This window comes from Neodiprion pinetum, chromosome 7, assembly GCF_021155775.2.
Source record: "Neodiprion pinetum isolate iyNeoPine1 chromosome 7, iyNeoPine1.2, whole genome shotgun sequence".
Classification (NCBI taxonomy): Eukaryota; Metazoa; Arthropoda; class Insecta; order Hymenoptera; family Diprionidae; genus Neodiprion; species Neodiprion pinetum.
In genome coordinates, this window is record NC_060238.1 from 5,233,389 (window position 1) to 5,256,447 (window position 23,059).

Sequence of the window (23,059 nt, forward strand, 5' to 3'; positions counted from 1 at the left end):
AATCAACGAAAATAAACCAAATTCTCTTTTTCTTTCAAAAAGTTATTCCAATACAATGAAACATCTTCCAAGTTAGTGGCAATAAAATTTCAGTTAAAATTAAAAAATTTCAAACTATTCTCCGAGTTCGAAGTGATATCCTTTCGACTAAATTAAACTCGATTTATGCCTACATTTGAAAACACAAAAACTCGATGCAATCGTATTTTTGTCCCAAACTTATCTCTCGTTCCGTGACGACGATAAATATAAAACTCTGCTTTGAATGGATGAGATCAGACCATAGATACTATGAAATACCCGCAGATAAAAACGTTGATAGAATATAAATAAAAATGTAAAGAGTCCGAGTGCCGTCGTTGCTCTTTTTAGTTCTTTCGTGTATTCCTATTATATTTTCAATTTGCGAACTCGACGCGAGACGTTCCGCGAAGTTTCCCCGATACCCTCGAAACTGTATAAACGCTAGTATATTTTATTTTTATTCTTTATCAGGTAACGCGGTTCGAATGTAGGAATAATCCGCTGAAGCGTGTGCAGAATTAACCGGTGCCTGTTATTCGCACTCTGAATAATAACGGTCAATATCCGGATTTTAATCAATGTTAATTAATTTCGCTGCACCGATAATACATGAAATATGAATTATATGAAACTATAAATATTTAAATCTGAAATCACAAAGTACTAAAAAAAAAAAAACAAATCTCTAAAGTGGCGGAATTTGCAAATCAACTCGTACCAGCATTATCTTCCGATCTCAAAATCCTCCAGGTTTTTTATGAAACGTTTTCTTCTATCCCTTCTAATTTTCGAGACATTCGTGCGGGATGATTGAAAAATTCCAGCCTGTATATTTACACGTCACTAAAATAGCACGCAAAAAAGGCAAATAGTCACCGACTAGTCCCTTCAATTTATCGGCAGTGTCAAAGCCACGGGGTTATGTACCTACAACATATATTGCTCCAACAACCCTAGGATCAGAGAGGCAAACAGATATTTGCTCATTTGCCTAAGCTCCCTAGGATTTGCCGGTTTGATCAAGGACGACACTTCGAATTTCGTATCGATTTACTTTTTCACTCTCCACCTTCAACATTGAATCTCTTTACTCATGCTTCGCTATATTCTTTTTCTTTTTCTCTTTTTTTTTCTAGCAAAATAAGGTATCTACGTAAATTTAATCTACCAACACCTTCGAATCGTCGCAAAAGTACCAAGAAAGTATAATACGAATGACCGTAATAAAAAAAAAAAAAAAAAAAAAAAAAAAAAAAAAAAAAAAAAAAAAAAAAAATCATTCTCATTTTGTACGTAGAAGTGTATATTTTTCGAAACTTCTAAAATAACCATTTCAATTAGAAATTTCTCTCGGTATGGTATTGACTTTTATTTCATTCTTAATTATTTTTTTTTTTAAAATCCATAACCCGCAGGTAAGTATGTCCTTTCATTTCATATATATAATTGAAAAAACAGCGACATATCTACTGCACAGAAACTGGGGAGTTATAGCAACTTTTTTAATTAAAAAAGGTGGTGTAACTGCAGGAAATGCGACCGCCATTCATTCTTATCTTTTCAAAGTTCTACAAGGTGCAGGATGTTGCCATTTACTAACCTCGTACAACAGTGTCGGAAGTCCCATGCTCGCGGTTTCTGGATAGCGCCTCGATGCTCTAACAACCGTATTTTCTTCAAAGATCTTCCGTGCTACTTATTAAATGTAGATAATTGACTAATATCATTTTCAAATGTATCTGATGATATTGTATAAATTCCGCATTCGCAGATGATGAATGAAAACACTCTGGAGCTCTTTGCCAGTTAAGTTACAGGTGCCAATTTCCTGCAGTGCAACGAATTTACGAGAACATATAGGAGTGGCTAATGCACAGCTTTGACACGGCGTTGAAGGTAACATTTCCGTAGTTATTTCGCAATTCTGTGTATAGGTAATTCCCACGTAAGTAGAGTCGGGACTCGAGTGAGGTCTGCGGTGAATTTAAAAACTCGAGTTTAGTGAAAGCTCTGCACGGGTTTCGTGTATGGTCCCAGTGAAAATGTGAGGCGGTAATTGGGCCGTCCACCTTTTGCATTTTTCATCAACACCGAATGATCAAAGGGCTTTCTGTACCTTTACAGTACTGTGAATACCATTCCTACGGGGAAACGATTTCGCAAAGTCGTCATGATTTATTAGCTCACTTGTACCGACTGCAACGATGCGTTGGCTCGTGACGAAGCGCCGGGTCAAATGACCGTCTGCAATTCAGTAGCGACTGCAGCGCCGCTGACGGAAATTTCACGAGTTGAATTACATCGCTTCGCGCAGATAATCGCCGAGAAAATTTCTCGGTGACTTCGGATTTCGGAAAAAATTACTAGATGACGAGACATGGATGGCAAGAAAGTACAGCCGAAGTTTTGAGTTGATACGTCAAACCGTTCGGGAGATATAGAGAATCTCGGAAGAGGAGAATCACCGTGAGGATCAACAAGAAGGAGCAGAAGATGAGCGAGTTATGTGTTCGATAAATCAACCGTCACTGTTCGATATTATTTCGGTACAACGGAACGATCTGATTTCTTGTAAAATTTTCTTTTCTCTGTTCTGTTTTTTTTCTTGTGTTTTTTTTTTTAACGAGAACTCAAGGCTAGGTGAATTCCATTAGAAAATAGTCAGTGGTTCGGTGTATATCACATGTGATGACAGGCATCCGGTAACTCATTCTTGGCTACGAATTCTTGGCTGGGAATCTTGATGTACGCATAGTCAAGAGAGTCCGTATATTACGCAGATTGCCTAGTCACTAAGTCATTTATAACTTAGTACCCGGTGAGTGGCGGTATACCGGTAGGGCTGGAAAGCTGACAAAAAGCAGCATCAGTTCTTGCGACAGAGCCTGCAGAAGAAGCTTGAAAAGAAAAAGCACCCCGCCCGTCACCCCATACATTCCCACGCCCAAGACCAATGGGGATTAATTCTGAGGGAGGCTTTCCAACGGCGAATAAAATTCCGGCTCAGACGTCGCCACCGCCCGCGTTTTAAGTGAACATATATTGTAGTATAAAAATTAACCGCCATCTTCGAGTTTTTACCAATTATCTGTAACGTAATAATCATCAATTTTCTTTCTTATTTTCTTATTTTCTTTTTTTTTTTTTTTTTATTTTGTAGATTAGACGGTGAAAAATTTCTCATTTTTAGTAATTTTATAGCTAGATAGTCGTGTATTGAGTATATTGGTCAAGTTATTATATTCCTAAGCTACACCGAATATCTCGGCAAAGAGCAGCAAACAATAGGATTACAAAGGAAAGATATAACGTATCATTGAAACCGATTTTTTTTTGTCAGTAATGAATTCGATATTGTCATTTGTGGATGATAAGCAATATCGGTGCGATTTTGTAATGTTAAATATTGAACTATTCCGATATGATGCAAATAAAAGTGTTTCGGTAAATTTGCATAGGAAATAGTTTTCTGTATAAACGATCCAAAAATTGTATCGAACTGATTATCTACAATGTTTTTAAACATTTTGAAGCGATTTGAAACAAAGCATCTATAAGTTGAATCTTATAATTTCATTGATTTCTACATTTTTGTATTATCAACGAAATCTTCGTAACTTACGAATATATGTATTAATTTGACAAAAACTCAAATGTCAATGTGCGAATTGAATAAATAAAAAGCATCGATTTCTGGCGAAAGGATCTCCTTGAGATAATTTTATTCACTGGAGTATATTAAATGAATAATTTAGAAAATTGCAGCCGTCGTTGCTTCGGCTTTTTTAAATTTATTTATTTATTTTGTTTTATTATTTTTATGAAGCCGCGCCGCTCTGAATGATGGTTATGAATTTGGCTTAAATGAACCAATTTATCAGAAAGCGTCACCTGCGTTACTCTCGTGCTTATCTCAAACCTTGGTATTTGTGTTTCAAGTTAAGCAGCCTCGGCGCGTCTGCGTACGAGAAAACGTCGAGTTATTGGGATTGTCACTTTGCAATGCGTCGTCTGGTGGAAAAAAATCGAACTAATACAACCGGGCTCGAAGGTGATCGTTGACCGTATTTTTTCGCGTGTGGATAATAAAACAGGTATGTTATTGATTGCGTTTAATTAATTTATGTGGCATGAGTAATTCAAAACCTTAAAAATTACGATTTCCCTCCATTAGAATAAAAAACTTAGGTTAGGGTGGCGATAAAATGGCGCCGACAACCAGGCTCTGAGATCACGAGGACATTTTCCAATACCGATAGCCTCCCTTGAAATTATTATCCAGAAATTTTGATTCACCTACAAAAATTGCGATCATCAAAATCCACGAAATTTTTACTCAGTAAAACCGAGGCGCCATCTCGCGGTTATTTCCGGAAACGAATTCCGAAATCGGAACAGGAAAATTTTAGTCTCATCGTGACGTAACAAGCTTCATTGAAATCCCCCTCTTTTTGTACCAAAAACTTGACAACGACGCCCTAGCTTTTGCCTCTTCCCTTCGCTTGATAATAATAGAGAACCTTATTAAACTCAGAGCTTTAGAAAGTCCCGTTATATTGAAAAACTTTTTGCGAACGGCTTGGTAGCTGTGTACCATTTACTCGCGTGTTATTTTTTACTTGTTGGAAAAAAAAAGAAATTAGAAGAAAAAAAAAAAAAAACTCTCGCGTATCATCTTCTTGCCGCTTTTACTCGATGACAAAAATTCGAGACACATTGAAGTAATATACATGGATGTTGATAACCTCGTTTCACTGAAACGTCATTACCTTATAAATATCCAACCACGTTATCGAATTATACGCAGATAAATTATATGAAGTGGTTCGTTTCATGCGTACGAAAAGTTTGTCATGTTTCGAAGTTATTTACATATAAAACGAAGCAGTTTGTTGGAGCTTCAAAGTTATAAAGGACAGTGTTGAATGTACCTACTAATGCCGGTTGAGTAAATCCAAAAGGATATAGTCCAACCGAAAAATTAAAGAGAAAAAATACAAGCATGAAAAGAATTGTCGTTTGCTTCAAGTTATATTTGTTAATTATTGATTTCCAATAGTTTTCCACTGAATTAAACTCTGCCTACATCAGTAGCATCATTCGAACTATATCATCAAGTTAATTTGATAAATGATATATGAACTCACTTTTTTCAGAATTTTTAAGAAGTTTTTGATATACCCATATGAAAATTTAGTGGTCAGATCGTTCAGACCAGCAGGCAGCAAAGCCGTTGCTAAAGGTAAGTGGAAAGTTTGAGCCTAGGTGTTGAAATTATTAGGGACCTCTTAAGGGGGCTTTCCAGTGTGACAGCCCGAAAAATCGCTGTTTTTCGCGATTTTTTTTTTTAAAGAAAAAATAATCTAATCGGTCTGGTTTTTTTTTTGTATATTAATTGGGTATTGAAGAATACAAAACAATTTTTTAAAGATCGATTTATTTATTAATTAGTATCTATAAAAATGATGAAACAATTGTTGCAGAAAATGCACTTGGATGTGGTGGCCACATTGGGGGTCACAATTTTGATCTGAGACAAAAAACACAAAAAGATTATTGATCGGTATATAATTGGCTTTCGTGCTATGGAAGCTTTTTTCTTTTTTTTTTTTTTTGCAAAAATGGCGCCGGTTTGAACAAAAAGTATCGATTTTAGCATTTTTTTTTGGCAGTTTTTTTTACAAAAAAATAGGAAGATGTCAAAAAAAAAAAAAAAAGCTTCCATAGCACGATAAACAATGACGTTAAGAATATTGTGTAAAAAATTCAACTCGATAGCTTTAAAACTCTGCCCTCCAAGTTGGCCACCGTTTTGAAAAATGCTGTTTCGAGAAAAACGCGTTCAAAGTTTCAAGTGAGGAAATTTTAGGTAAATCGTTTACTTACGGTCAATCAGCGATGCCAGGTCCATACAATATCCCTTCTGCTTCTTCGAAAAGATCGTGCTCAATGGATTGTTCAATCCGACGAGCTGTCCTCGCCTCTTTGCTATCCAGGGACGCCCGGCGGTTTGCTTGGGTGATGCGCGCATTCTTGTATTTAGCGGCGAAATCTGCGGCGCTCGGCCCTATCGTGCATCCCATCGTCTCCAAAATTTTTAAAATTGGGTCGTAACCTTCATTGAAGGTGCACACAGCACACTGCGTAGCGATTTCTACTATCTGCTTGCCGCAGAATACGTGCTTTGGGGCTAGTTGCCACACACAGTGATTGAAGCTCTCGTTATTATTTTGAGTGTTCGCGCCCGTACATCGTTCTAAGAGATCCTCCGTTGTTAGATCATCGTAAATCGGTTTTAAAACTTGTTGTACGTCTTCGTCGAGTGCTGGTGGATGGGTGTACTCCTCTCCTGTGGCCTCGGCCTTGCGCCATTCGCACCACGAATCTTCTCCCGGAGGGCAATACTCATGCTGAGGATTTTCATCAGTTGAGCTTTTGTGATGAAATGTAGCCCATATGGCTTTCCTCATATTTTCCACGGAATTGGAATTTCGACGAACTGCCAAGCCATAATATTCCGAGAGATTTGTCAATAATTTTAACGTCAATTGCGCTCTTTTCGGTTCAACAGCAGTGTTTTTTGTTTGATTTTTTTTAGTTTTCGGAGAACTCGAACGAGATCCTTTTTTTTTCGGTTCACTCTCCATTGCCTTGTCTTCGATTTGATTTTTGGCCTTTTTTAGTTGAACTAACCTTTTTCTTGCTTCGTTTCCCCTTTTATATACTCGCTTTTTCACGTGCAAAACGCATTCCTTTTTTTTTACCGTCAAATCGTCACCGTACGGCTTGGCTTCTAATAACATCTTGAATGTTTTTGTATCGCCGTCTCCTATATAGAAACCGTATTTCGCGTTGTGCAATTCTTCTGATCTCTTGAATACTTCGATTATACCGTCGACTTCCATTTTTCCCGCGCTGCCTTCGTGATTGACGTTGCATTCGGATTCATGCGTCTCAGACCACGCCTCGTACTCGGTTGTTCCCTCTTGTCCTTTCCAGAATACACAAGCCTTGCAGAAGCTTGATTTGACAGCAACATCCAAAACTTTGTTGGTATATTTTCCAATCACGGACACGATACCCATGCGCGACGTGAAACCGCGTTTCGACCACGATCCATCACCGGACACCGTCAGAATATCGCCCCGATTTTCTGCTTCCAAAGTTTTTTCCTTCTCTTCGGTACCTGCTTTTTTCACGACGGCCTCGTATATTGATTTCGCTGCAATCTGCAGGATTTTTACGATTCCATAATAGGTGTTATTATTGAAGTTTGCAGTTAAATCCATCAAGGCGATAAAATTTCTAATGCCATTTATGCCGATGCCGACCAATCGCATGACAAAGCAGAAACGACGATTGATTTCATAAGCATTTTTTATCAAAGGACAAGAATCTATCTCGGCCGGATCTGGACACGAACACTGAACACAAATTTTAAAGCCCAATCCGCGAATCGATTTTTTAAAAAACTTCACGTCGCTATTACACTTTTTGCACTTCAACAGTTCCTGAAGAGCGCCGAAAACCAAAAAGAACTCCAAAATCACGTAGCTAAACGTTTGATCGATTCGGACTTCAAACTCTGGACTCTTTTTCAAGATTTTTGCTGCCGAAGTGCTCGCAAACGTTAGATTCGTTTCGATATCGTGTCGATTTGTTCCCTTGAAACCACCGGATCTTTTTCGTCTATTTCGCGGATGTCCGCTTCTCGAGCCTTTTCTATCCTGCCACGCACATTCCTCTTTCGTACATCTATCCATTTTGAATGTCGAAATCGAACTGAACGACGAGCAGGTAGGACGTACATGAACTTGGCTCGCTAATTATCGAAAATATGAAATCGGACTATTGCATAATTTGCCGTCAATTAGCCGGAAATTAGTCACGCCTTATTATTTTGTCGCACCCAATTAAAAAAAAAAAAGCGGATGGCGTGCTAAATTCTAAAGACATCCGGTTTTGTATTTGAAAATTGTGTGCGACAAAAACAAAAATTCGACGACTAATTTGCGGCTTATTTGCGGCAAATTATCAACCTAATCAGAATCACTCATGGTGCTCGCTGTGCGTTATTTTGGTAGTTGGCGGGCTAAATTCTTGAAAAATCAGAACGCCATCCGCTTTTGTTTTTGAAAATTGAGTGCGACAAAAACAAAAGTTCGACGACTAATTTGCGGCTTATTTCTGGCAAATTATCAACCAAGTCAGAATTACGAATGATGCTCGCTGTGCGTTATTTTGGTGGATGGCGCGCTAAGTTTTTGAAAAGTTAGCACGCCATCCGTTTTTTTTTTTTCAAAATTGAGTGCGACAAAAAAATAAATTGCGCGACTAATTTACGACTAATTAACGGCAAATTATGCAATAGTCCGAATTCACATTTTCGACAATTGGCGAGCCAAGTTCATGTACGTGCAGGTAGGAACGAGACAATAGAAATAACAGTCGCACGGGCAGACGGCCGACGCGGCAGCTGTAGCGCTCCGTTGCCTTCTACCAAGAAATGCTGTACAGTAACCGAAATAATCTGAATTTCGGCATGAAAATTTCAGGGAATATTCGGAAGAGTGTATACTATTCGATAAAGCAAAAAAAAAAAAATCGATTTTTTGAAAATTTCACACTGGAAAGCTCCCTTAAATGGGCCCCAAGACGAGTCTGTCTCACGTAACGAACACCAAAGAGCGAACCATGAAATGTGTTTCAAGTGTGAGGTAATACGGGGTAAAGAAAGAGAGTCCTCGGATGAAATATGATTGTTTGGAAAAAGGATGGTCCAATCGTGCTCATATCAGACCCGTAAGAGCTGCGAGTTACACTCTCGTGCAAAATGTTCGCTACAAGTATAACATCCCATAAAGTTCCTACGAGTATCTTGCACGCTGAACTTGATACCTTAGAGCTTTTACATACATATAATACTCTGTGTGTGCCTGCGAATGACATGGCCTGGTTCCCAGCTGCTGTGTTCAAGTGTGCATAAGACTCTTACAGCATAGAACTTATGCTTGCGAGAAATACGAGTAGAGTATAATAGAGAGCGGAAGGGAATATTTGCATTAGGGAAAAGTTCCTTGGGGCAACAGAGATATTAAATACACATTTCTATACATGTATACACGTATACTTGAGAGATAAAAGGATGATACTTACACAGGTATAAATTCGTTGTGTGTACTTTGTTTTAAATCTGGGAATCTTTGTGTCAATTGATTCTCTTTGAGACGAAACACTTTGGACAAGAGAAATAAAACCGTTTGGAAAATTTATGGCAATATTGATATTCAAACAAAAGTTGAGGTGAACAGGAATGAAATAACGTCTCAAGTATGAAATAAAAACAATTCTTATTAAATTCGAACGGTACAAGACAAGATATCAACAATTTCAGAAAAGTTCTTGTAATTAGAACGTTCAAAATGATCGTATAAGATATATAAATAAATTGGATGTTATAAAATATGCAAAGTGCTAGCGACATAGAGCCGTAATATATTATTTTTGTTTTAATAAATCGCTCTTGTTACCAACGTTCCTGTATCTGAAATTCAAGAGGCATAAAACCAGCAAAGCGTAACGAGCTGAGAAACAAATTTTCTGCGAACGCTGCTCAATTAGCGTGGCAAAATTGAAACCCTAAGTGGCGAACGCTTCTCTCTTATTACAATTTTGATAACTGAAAGTGTCAGTTTTTGGACGACAAAAATTGAGGTCACTAATGAACCTTGTATCGGGGGTACCGTAGACTCGAGGATTTTGTCAGAGATCAACATAACGAGATTACTAATTCTAAGATGGTTGTATAACGGAAACGAAGTCACGAAACTTGACGAGAGAAATCTTTGTTCTCCAGAATTCAAACATCTAACTGATTTAACGAATTGAATCATGGTGAATTGGAAGCATGCGATGAACCCTTCTATAACAGTTAACAACTGTTGCACGTCGTATATTTCGGATGATGTAGTGTCGCGGATCCTCAGAAACGTATCTAAAAATTTCATCTTAATGGGTCGAATAGGTGATTTTTATTCGCAAATTTACAATTCATTCGTCAATTCACATTCCGAAAAAAAAAAAAGAAAGAAAGAAAGAAATTGCAAATTCCGTTGCACATTCGTTAACCAGATAGATCATTTGAAGCACTAGCATCACACGTGTTTCATGTTATTCTATGTGATGCCCGACCCGCTCTTTGAGCTCCAGTTTCCACATGACTTATACCATTCAAATGCTACATGATTTCACAGTTTGCAGTGAAACTGATTCCGGCTCAATTTGAGGTAACCATGATTTCGTCGAAACGTGTAATACTCTGTACACTTGTAATTGAATATCATTGATTGATGGCAAATGCGGTGACGTATTGACCCGGATCAATCTGTGCAAGTCAGCGCAGAAGAAGCTCAAACACCTTATACAAGGTGTTTCCGAGTAAACGCCGCGGTATGTTGGGTTGCCTACCACCAAGGAGAACAAATATCGGTAATACAGACCTACGAAGTTACCGGTAAGTAGCGCGTTTAAAGGCATCGCTAGTGAGCTGCACGCAAATCGGCAGTCCTGGCAGTTCCAGCTCATTCGCAAGGACTTCAAAATCGCTACTTGCCGATGAGTCAGTAGGTCTGTCTTAAAAAGAGTTCATCACTTTTGGCCAACTTATACAGTCACGTTGAAACTGTCATTCGTATTAATTTCTGAAGAATGGCGCAGTGAAGAATTCTAAAAAAATTCAAGTAAATGCATTGAATGGTTAAATAATATTATAATATAAAAAAAAAATATTAAATAAAGTAAAATAGATATTTAAGAATAATACATAAAATTTTCGTGATATTTGTCCGTCATTGAATAATTAAAAATATAAGATTGTAAATTTGACGTCAAAAGTATCCACATTACGCGCGGTATTCAAATTATTTGCTTTCTGCCGTTTATATGTATATATAGCATTCCTGAAACACTTGAATTGTATTTTTTTAAACAGGTTTTTTTTTAATAATATTGTTATCAAAGAAATATATTAATTCCTAACTGATCTGACATTTTGATTCACAAAAATAAAAGTTATACCGGGTAACCGCCGACGGTTCAAGCAGACTACAACACAAGAAAATCACACGACGTTGCCAAATTTATTTTCTGATTATTTTAGGAATACAGTGCAGTCCGATTGTCCGTCGGATGGCGTTACTGTCGTTACCCAACTACCTTGCCGGCATTTTTGCCCCTTAGTGGTAGGCAGCCCAACACACTGCAGCGTTTACTCGGAAGCACCCTGTATACCCGTTTGGCACGATTTTTTGCGTCATTTTTTAATCGTCACGACGTTAATACGGGCTATATTTCAGCTATTAGAGTTCGGAAAAAAGAACCCGGGCACCGGAGCTTTTTCTACACCTCGCAGCTGCGAAGCCTGATATGGATAAGTTAAGGGGCGAACGAGACTCGACTTGCTAACTTGGGACGAACCGTAGTGAAACTGAGCAAGAGGTACGTTAACTTCGAGTATGATACCTGCATGGAAAGTTTTACTTGCCGAAACTTTTATATTTCGTGGAATGTAATATTTAGTATATAAATACTTCGAAAAGTACCGAGCGGATCTCTTCCTAAGATAATTTCTATTCCTCGGAAGCCGTATTCCAAAATTTCATCACTTTTGTCACAGCAGAAGGGTGATGGGCGTGATAAAAGTCAATGTTTTTTGACTGGATAGTATCTTCGCATGCTTTCGTCAGAGGTAACATAACCTCGATATTCGTTTCAGCTGTTTCAAAGCTGAAAACTCGATCGTCATTATATTTAAAAGATCCAAATAAAGTCCTGCAATCATGAACGACCTTTTTTTTTTTTTTCGATAATCTCTGTAAAACAATCCGTAGTTTCCACTCGGAAATTTTTATCACGTGAATGTTTCATCGCCTCAAATTTCAGCAATCAACGATTTCTTATCGCTCCATAGAATCGAAGGGTGAAAAATCGATTCAACAGACCTTTTACTGTCGATTTGTTTCAATTTTTGATTATCAAGGTTGTTTCAAGCGTAACGTTGACGCAGAAATATTATCCAATCCGAAAACATTGAACTACATCATTTGTATCACCGTTTTACTTGCGCCAAATCTTTATTGTACATTCTCCTGATCCTAATTTCCTCATGCCTGTCTCCTAGTATCGCACACACGCCATCTTATGTATATGTATTTAATTTCAGCAGAACTCCCGATCCGTTAGTCAATAATCAAACAGAATCCTGAATGCGAATTAGCTCGTCATACAGTGCAATATTAAACGTTGGTATATTTACGTGTTTCAAACGATATTTTTCACCCTCAGATTCAGCGCGAAAGAGAATTTGAAAACATTGTTGACAAAACTGTACTGACAGCAAAAACTCACAAAATGAATTCAAAAATAATTAATCACTTCAGATTGTTCTATCATATAATTTATCCATGATTTGGTAAACTTTCGACTAAACCTCATAATATTTAATCCGAAGAAACTTTTTCTTGTAACTATTAGGATTAAAAAAATATCAACAATCATCTAATATAGTCCGAAATGAAGTGATTTTTACATGAAATAATCATTGATTTTATTAAAAATGAAATAAATCCGTTGAAAATAAAAACGTTTATTAAGTCCAAGCTACAATATTTGAAATTATCCTTTTCAAAATAAGTTTCTGATTTTTTTAACAATAAATTAACTCACGATAGAGCAACGACGAAACATCGCATGTTTCATGTAACTGTTTCAAGCAACATTAATATCGTTCTGATTAAAAATAATATCTTTCTGATATCAAACCGTATATAAGTACGTTACGCGTGTGAAGCATCATATGTGGATGGATTGGGATTAAAAGAATCTTCTGAAATAAGATGTTCCGAATCTCTGTATGCGGATCAGGAAACGATTTTACCGTTGAGATAAGGGTTTGTTGGTTTTCGTGATTGGTTCGGTGTATTTTCCTTTCATCGCGGAAACAGCAATCGTCCTAACGCAGCCCGGAGACCCGGATGACTCAGTGCGTTACGCCTTGCGTAAACCTGATCAGGACCAAATTGATTATCCGGTTGATCCGGGGTAATTTCAACTCGGAAATAAGATGACGAAGAAGCATTGAATCAGTCCGAAACTGGGCGGAACGATGCCCGCAATGCATCAATCGATACGACGGCGTATTTAACTACATACGAACTTGATATTGGTAGAATTTTTTAGAGAATTGAACACTGTAGATAAAATTTTATTTGAATCTTCACTCCAAAGTTTATCACTCAGCTACCAAAGACGTTTAAAGACGAATTCTCACATTGAATTTATCTTCAAGACTGCTAACTTGAGAACCCTCGAACCTACGAACATTGCTTCTAGGAGATTTTTGCAGAAAATTGACTTGCCTGATATTTCGTCATGCAAATTTTTCTTGCAAAGTCAATAGTTTAGCCACTGAAACCATTTAAAGACGAATTTTCTCATAAACTTGACCTTCAAGACTTTCAACTTCCGAATCGTTAAAGCTACAAACGTTGCTCTATGGACATTTTAACAGATGATTCAATTGTCTCCAATTTTGTGGCATCAAGTTTTGTCATAGAGTCGATAGTTCAGCCACTAAAGTTGATTAAAAATTCTTATTTCCATAAGTTTGACTTTCCAAGATTATAACTTTCGAACCGTCACCGTGGCGAATTTTTTAAGGAATTCTATTCTCTGCAAAAAGCTTCCAGGGTCAAGTCCGTATCATTAACCCTAGTCACTGACCCGGAATCACTTTACTGACCAGAATCGACTTTATCGTACAATTTTAAATTCAGCGTGCTTGAATCGGGGTTTTTTGTGCAAGTAAAACGAAGCATGATTGAAAAAACGTTCGGGTTTCAGGGATCCCGTGTATATACTGCATATTGTCTTACTTTTTTTGCTTCAATAATTTCTTCGACATCCTCAATATTTTTTTGCAAAAACTAAGATCAGAGTCTGTTCCTGAATAGTTCAATTTTGCCTCAGAATTTTCTTCGAGTCGTAAATGTGAGTAACGTAATGTTGTGTAGAGTAATAACGTTTCAAAGTTAGCTGGGGTCTGGATAAACCCGTGTAAGTAACGTGGAAGTTTTCATAGATGTAAGTGACTAGGGTTGGTTTCGCCTGAGTGGTAACAATTTGATAGAACAAAAATTACACCCTCTCCGTGTTATTTAAGTAGAAAAAACTTCGAGTCCCGAGAGTTTCCCTTAAAAATTGAATTCAAGATATCCTCCCTTCGGGACTTCTTTTTTGACACGTGAAGCAAATATTCCAGCTACTATATCGGATAAAATAGAAACTTTCCTACGAAACGAAAGGCACCCTACACTGAGAAAAATTTCATTTGTTACAGTAACTAGAAAAATTCAGTAAAACAGGTATGGTTGAAAAAACTGTTTGAATATTGTTGGAATTCAAAATCAGTTTGTGAGGTTTACCACACTTTTTTAGTTAAACAAGGCTTCAACGTCAATTTATTCTAGCACAAGCATTAAATCTTCGCAACATTTGCAAGAAAATATAGCAACAGTGATCGCAATGAGAAAGAATAGTAACGGATGATATTATAGGAGGTACCTTCAGAAGCAACCTTGATTATTGTACTTGTGTCTAGGGGTATATGATTTATGAACGATCCCTGAATCGAATTACATTTTTTTTTTTTTTTTGTTTGTTTGTTTGTTTCTGCTTCCGAACACCGCCAGATTTCTGCCGCTGCGGCGCTTCCGCGATCAATATGTACCTACATGTTCGTGTCGTGGATTCCAAGTGGGGCCAATATTGCGGAGATAGGGTGCATATCGAGATATACAGAGCTTCTCTATATGTTGTGCTTTCACAGTAAGTCAAGGAGGGCTGCTGCTATTACGCGATATGGAAGCGCTTCGAGTGATCGTGAAAATCGATTCAGAGACGATTCGAGCTAAATTTGGCCATTGGCAAAGTAAAGGAGTTCGTTGAGGTATTTGTAGAGGTATATAATGTACTCTGTCATGCGATTAGAGTGCAGTGATTTTTTATCAAAATTCAACGTCAGAGAACCAACATTCGAATGTCCAAAGTTGACTCGGATGTAACTTCGGTAATGAGTATTGAGTAGGTGCGAGATAAGTTTATTTTAATTTATTGACCCTGTCCCAATTATTCACCTTTTTTGGCTGTATCTGTTTGATCCTGAGCTCGGATATCGCCAAAAAATAAATTCGCAGTCCCTAACCCTCTGGCAATTCGTTTTAGTCATCGAGAAATTTACAATTTGCGTCGTAAATTTATAATTTTGGACAATAGAAGGGTCGGTAATTGGGTCTAATTAACGTGTCAATAATTGGTACATTTACCTTAGTGATAAAAAGCAACGAAACTTGACCCGAAGCAGGAGTTGTTTATTAATTAATTGGGATTTTCGACAGTTTTTTTTTCCCTCGAATAGCACCATAAAGAAGTTTAATTTTAGGTCTAGATAATATTACAAAATTTCACCCTGATTCAAATTTACCGTTACAATAAAAATTCTATGCAAATATTGTCGGAAAATTCGCAACTCCGTTGCCTAAATTAAAAATAAAACAATAATATTTCTTTTACGATGCATTCAACAAAGACTATCAAAATTTTCAACCAATCGTCACGGACATAGTTAATAATATCATAAATTGACATAGGATTAAAGAAAGTTGTATAACATTCGGTTAATCTTCAATTGGAGATTGAATTGCTTGCGAAGTTCGAACTAGTAATCTTCTCTAATGAATCAACTCACTAATGAGAAATATCGTCACAGGATGTATAGTAATAGAGAATCTGGAGCAATACTGTCCTAAAAATTTCTCCAACTTTAATCTCTCACTTCAAAATGCAGTATATAATATGATGCAGAAATTACACCAAGGGACAAATTTATGTACGAAAAATCAATTTTCGTTTTTTTTTTTGGCATTTTCATACACTAACATCCCTCCTGCGAATGGGGAAATTTTTTAGGGTCAAAAACCTTTAATTTTTATGAGGTTGCATATGGCCAATTTAATATCCGAAAAAGTTTAAATTTAAATACATTTTTCTTCACTTTTGATTTTTCAAAATTCCGCGCAAGGTTTCTCCTGCAGTTGCTAACCGATTCACCTGAAATTTTTAAACGTCGCGTTTAAAGAAACCTTGCGCGCAATGAATTTTCAGCTTTTTAAACTCTATTCAAATTGCATTACCCTGATACATTTAAATGAGGATATGATGAGGTAAATTTACTCTAAAAGACGTAAGAAGTGCGTATCTAAAATCTCTAAAACTTTTTCCTACATGAGAACAAAAATGAACTGAAATTCCTCTAAGTGCGATCTCAAACCTAAACCATCAGAAAGAAGAAAAATCTCCAGGAATTTGATCCGCGGCGATAACACAGCGAGAAAAAATTTCTCAAAGTTTTTCCTCGACTCGTAATTTTCGACTCAAACGATCCTGACTAATCGTCGCTTCATTAATCACAACCGAAATTAAGGGGCATCTTCGGAACATCGATGTTTTTATATATGCCGTTCACACTTAAAGCGAATGGAAGAATGCCCGGTTTGAAAACGACGCGATCCGTTCGTCATTTAACCGTGTCTCTCGAATTGTCTATATATTGTGAAAAATGTCGGGTAGCAAACGATCGCCCCAAGGGATTACACGTAGGGAATCGAATTTTAAACGAATGGTGAATTGATGTTCGATTTACATTGATAAACGGCAGAGGGTTTGCTACGTTTCATCACCGATATCGCCGTGCGAGAATTCGTGATTTTTGGACGAGAAAGAAGGAGATAAATAAATACTTTATTTAGATAATTTGCGATGATGAATAAATGATTTAGATAATCGTTTACACATACCGGGACGATCTCTTGAAACTTGAAAATCAACCGCGCATGCGCCAAATAATTAAATCTCATTGGTCGGCGAAATCTTCACGCAGCGATATTCTTGTCTGCGATTCAGGCCGGCCAACGTACGAAAAATGTGTACGTTTGAATTTTCAAAGAGCATAAGCATCGAATTCCGACCGTTCTTTGAAGAATCAACTTTCCGACCCAACAACAAATGCTTCCCAAACCTTTCCGAGTCGCTACCTCAATTATTTGAGATTCTAACCTCGAAAATTCGTATCAACTACATCGCCGCCAGAAACAGTTTGACAGCTGAAAACTCGGGATGGCCAGCCTGAAACGAACAGCTGATAAAACTCGCGCATGCGCGGTTGATTTTCAAGTTTCAATACGATGTCCCGGTATATTCGTACACGGAGAATATAAAAATTATGTCACGTGTTTAGTACACGAACAAAAACTTCTTAATTGAATTTAAACGAGATTTAATCGAAACGAGTTGCATTTTACATCGTATCAGTTCATGCCTACAATTATCAAAGTAAATTCAAATTAGAAACTTGAACACCAATTAATTCTGCAGATTCAATTAATTTCAACCACTTATAACCTTAAGACTGATTCACTCACTTGAACAATGCCTCGATGTAAAACTAGTTTCGAAAGAGTAATGTGAATGCAAAAATTTTCATTCAGGATTGATTTTAGACTTTCCAAGCTGTACCCTCGGTAAAATATCGTAGGTTAATATCTTTCATTTTCTGGTTTCTACATGTAATAGATAAAGTGAATGCACTCACATGTTTTGTTGTTTTTAAGTCAGGATGTTCGCAGAAAATATACGATCTCAGCAATAGTCGAAGTTTTCGATGTGTATTTGCCTGAAAGCAAAAGTAAATAAATATTACATACATATTCTCTTGAAGTATGGAAAGAATTAATTGTGGACCAGACGAAAGCAAAAGACTGCACCTTGAATAAATGATGCGCAATTGGTACTTCCAGAATTACACTGAGAGAAATTTCATTTGTTACAGTAACTAGAAAAATTCAGTAAAACAGGTACCGTTTGAATATTGTTGGTACTGCGAAAAACGAGGTACGCGTAACCATTTTGCGCTATTGCCGATACTTTTTTGGTTATTGCAAGGCAAAATCAGTTTCTGAGGTTTACTCTACTTTTTATACATTTTTCGATTTTGGTAAAAAATGAAAATAGTTAAGGACCGAGCGGTAACCGGAACTAAAAATTTCTCTCAGTGCAACAAGATTCCTACGAGATGTACGGAAAATCGAGCGGCTCTATTAACTCGAAGACGAAGTGACAACCGATTGCAAAGTCGAACCATTTCACGTAGTTCCTAATAATGTCACTGGATTTCGAATAAATTATAATAACCATAAACTCAATAACAATGTTAATATGTTGGTTATAGCTCGACTTTATCGCTAGACGTTCACGCTCGTACTGATCACTAATAGTCTTTTCACCCGATCGGTCTCTCAGGTCATTCAAATCGTACACATAATCTGACGCACACATATTACACGTACACAAGAGCAAAGATACAAACATACACACTCGGCGACTTCACAACAATGTACGTTACGCCAACCCCTCGTCTCGACAAATTCGATTCGTTGAAATACTGTCAGTTAGTAAATCGTTGACAAAGATTCCTAACCAAAAATGTGACTTTGGTAAATATTTCGAAATGGAGATTTCTCAAGTTTTCCGTCAAAATCATGAAATATCTTTAGAATCGCAGGTAACTCGGAACCCAAGAAAAAACCAAAAAAATCATCTCCGCTGAATAAAGCTTCGAAAATCTTGCTGCCAAATTTGGATATTGGAATCTTCTTCGATTTGACTTTCGATTGATTAGTAAATCGGTCATATCGACGGTAAATTCTAGTGAAAAGATTTACGATTTTTGGAAATGAATATCAATATCTACATATATTCGACACGTGCATCGACGACGTCGACCTTAAGGATGAAAAAAAAAGTTCAAGCTGTTCGTAAGATTTATTTTTCGTCTCAACAGAATTTCTTCGTATAAAATGCAATTCGATTGTTGAACAAGAATCGAGCTAAGCTAATTTCTCATCAAATTTTCTCACTTTTGTACACAGTTGTACATACTTTGTGAATACGTTTCGACATACGATAAAAATTGAGGCACTTAATTCAGATCCATCAACAAATTACTGTCGATAAATCACCAAACTGACAGCCAAAAATCATACCAATTATCGCACAAATTGTATCCGTTCAATTCGACACGAGCTTTATAAGTTTCTATCGTTTTTAGACACCTAATATTATATCGTAACTTTATCCGTTGATTGCTCCCCTTAAATAATTAAAGAGGGGAATTCAAGAAGGCTGTAATTACCGTTTTTTTTTTTTTTTCCTCAAAGACCAATATTTTTCCGAGGAAAAAAATAATTTTGCATTAACCTTTTCTGATTCTCTTCTTCAATCCTGATGCATCGAAAAAGAAAAACTCCTAAAATAGCGAATATACGACGTAGTTTTTAGAGAAATATAGGTTTGTGCAATGATTACACAAAAGCTTGCACATTTTCCCGTGGACTGCAAGGATTTCAGGATTTAGTCTCATCGTCAGATTTCCCGGCACCCTCGTCATACACACTACATTATATATACCGAATACATATATGTGTTTATAATACGCGTATACACTGGCGGCAAAGGTAATGAATTAATTCCCATCACGTTTCGGTGGAATTTTGATATATGCAAATGACTCACTCTTGATGGCCCTGCACTCTCTTCGCCGTTCTCTCTGCCCCAAAGTTGACGTATGATTATTATATCTGCTGGATGTGTTACTGTGAGCTATATATATATATATAATTTAAATTTTATCGTAGCTGTTTCGGTAATTCGATTTTTTTGCAGCGATAAATTGATGTTATTGACAACTTATTTGATTGAGAAAAATTTGTCAAACTAATTATGAAACAGATTTGACGTTATGTTATAACCATAAAATGTAGTACTGACAAAAATATACACATAATTGCAGTAAATAGTTATTTGTACCAAATATTATTGTAATTTTGATGAAATTTCCTAGTAAATTAATCCGATGAAATTCCTCTTAGTTCTTTTGTCGCGAGTTTAGAGAAATGTCCGAGAAGCAAAAATACCGTCAGACAAGTATTTGAACGAATACGTAACAGTTGAAATAAACCTCTTTTCATGTGCAAAGAAAGTAATCGAAAATGTGTAAACTAATTTTATGAAAAACCAGTTTCTACATCGTGTATTAATATTTTCCGCTGGACGATGCAATTTCGATTGATCGACAAGATTATACGAAGAGACTTTGAGATTAGGATTAAGGCACGAATTTGGCCGATGTTCTTGGAAAAACTGCTGAGTATTATTTGCAAAAATTCTTTAAGATAGAACGATTAAATAAATAATCCCTCACCGGATTGCCGCAAACAATTTCTTTACGGACCTTCGTCGATCAGTCTCGAAGTTTTTTAATAGCTTTCTGCAATTTTTTGTCGGCAGTTTTCCGACCCGCCAAAATATCTCCACCCAGGTATATTTTTATTTTATTTTTTTCTATTATTTCAAAAATAATTAACGTTATACGAATTGACAATGTATTGTTTGTAAATACGGTGAAGGTTGGTAATTTGGACGGAAAAAAAAGTCCGGGATAAAAAATGCAAAATCCCCTCCAGACCGGAAGTGATTTTTTTTTTTTTTTTTATCACCTTAACTTATCATACCTTCTGACTAGAAAAAGTGAGGAGGGGGGATTTTATGCTTACATACATTGAACGATCGTATGACTCTGGAATCTATGAATCCGTGAGTATGTGACCTACCAAAGCGGTGGCGATAATGGGAAATCAATTATTCAATATTACTGTGCCAGTCTGTGCGCGGATTTTTGCCCCGCTAACCCTGCTCTTGAATTAATGAATTATGGAGCACAACTTGATCGGATATACAATTTTCGAGAACTATTGGAACTGGAACATTAATCCTGTTCAATCGTTTATTTATTTGTTGATTAGGAAGTTTGAATGGCAAAAAATTGATACTCTTTATTCATTTTAGACACGATTTTTGGCCAATCAAACTACTTGAGAATTTAAAAATCCTGAGTTGGGAACGTAAACGTTAGGATTTTCGTTTAAACTATCGATGCGAAATGTTCAAGTTTACGCTGATTTTATCAACAATTATTTCAAGATTATCCAGTATCGATTTGTAACTAAACTTTGACCTCTTGCCTGAGGATATATATTAAATATATACATTATAATCTTGAAATTTAATCTTATCTGCGGTAATTTAATGACTCTAAAGCTGCATTCGTGCATGCAAGAATTTGCATTGAAAATGCTTGAAGGACTTTCAACATTAAGTATCACATTTTCACACGAGAAAACCATGATTGTTCATAATTTTATTTGTTATAGTTACAAGATTTTACGTAAAATTTTTCAGTATGTACGTTACAGTAAAAGTTTAATTATCGTTCGAATTGAAAGAAAATGTGTTAGAAGTAACTATTTAGCGTGATTATAATTGTTAATGATAAATTTTCTGTTTATTAACAGGTCATTAGAATCAATTTATTGTCGTACTAGCATCAAATCATCGCAACAGCAGAAATCTCAGTATGTAACGGACTTTTTCATTCGTCTGATATTTTCTGAGCATGTGGAATACAAGTGTAAACGAGTATCTGCATGGGAAATTTTTCTTTTTTTTTTTCTTTGCCAAACACATGCTAATACAGCGGACGGATCCTCCGCTTGAATTGTTCAACCTTCAGTTCCGCATAAACCAGACCCTTATACTGTAAGCCCATGGCAAACAGCAAGAGCGTGAAGATCTTAAGGTGACGGAAGATGTTTTCGTGGACAAGGGTCTTAACCATCCGATGGTGGAGGAAATATTGAATATCTGATATCGTGGGAATGAATATTTAGGCGAACGACAATATTAATATTCATTACATGCATTAAAATTAACTCCAACGTGAATTTGGTTAATTACATGAGTAGACAAGTAAGACCGGTTTTAAATAAAAATCCCGTTATCGATATTTTACCGACATTTTTAACCGCTTCATAGCTCAGACACAAACCCTTTTTTCGGGTGGGGGTTGTCCTCAGTCTGGTTAACTTTCTTGATAATCGTGAAAAATCCTCGGTATTTTTTTTTTCCGAGGTGGAGAGATTAACCAGAGTGGGGATAACCCCCACCCGAAAAAAGGGTTTGTATCTGGGCTATGAAGCGGTTAAAAATGTCGGTAAGTTGTCGGTATCGGGATCTGTATCCAGAACCGGAGTTACTTTTCTACTTACATGTAGAATTATTCCCAGATGTGCAAGATATTTGTTTATGAGAAATATTGAAATAATATAGAATACATTTATGGATAGGTATATAAATGTATTCTATACAGCATGTATCGAGCAATTAGTGAGAAGCATTACTTTTAATGTCGAAAATTATATTTCCACACACAAAATAAATCACAGGTATATTCGATTAAATGATAATTTATTAGTTTTCTATATGTGTATACAATTGCTTCGCAATTTCTATACTCAAAATCTCAAAGCAATGTAGGTAGTCTCTCTTATACATACATGAGCAAATATAACCTAACTCTTTAAGTCTGTCATCATCGACCAAATAACATTGAGGGACTGCAAATATATGTTTCTCTCTGAGAAACCATCGGTCAACTTTTCTCTGCGAAACTACAGATCAAACGACTTTTACAATGGAAGAATTGTGTGTCTTGAAATGAGTGAATATGCAAATCATTTCGTAGCATAAAAATGTCGTGGCTGTCCACGAAGCTTAAACTTTTTTCCCGATAATAAACTGCTTTTCAATAAGTACTTTGATACTTGTATCCGTATTGTATTATATAAGTTGTACAAAAATCGATTCATTGCAGCGACGCGACGTTATGATATATTATCTGGACAAGTATAAATTCAATCGAAATCCTTTGTTAAACATATACAGAGACATGAAGAGAGCGAGCGAGAGAGAGAGATAGAGAGAGAGAGAGCTGTGATATAATAGCAATAAATCAGAGCAATGCCAATGA

The 23,059-nt window shown here is 36.5% G+C and overlaps 1 protein-coding gene across 4 annotated transcripts in view; it reads right to left on the reverse strand.

The window, feature by feature from the left end:
- The window catches only part of Brd8 (Bromodomain containing 8), a 94,795-nt gene that overhangs the window by 60,030 nt on the left and 11,706 nt on the right, over positions 1-23,059 (reverse strand). For all 4 annotated transcript variants that reach the window (XM_069138003.1, XM_069138004.1, XM_069138000.1 and 1 more), the window contains one exon: positions 17,729-17,809. The gene's annotated coding sequence lies outside the window, so the exon portion shown is untranslated. The remainder of the gene's footprint in view (positions 1-17,728; positions 17,810-23,059) is intronic.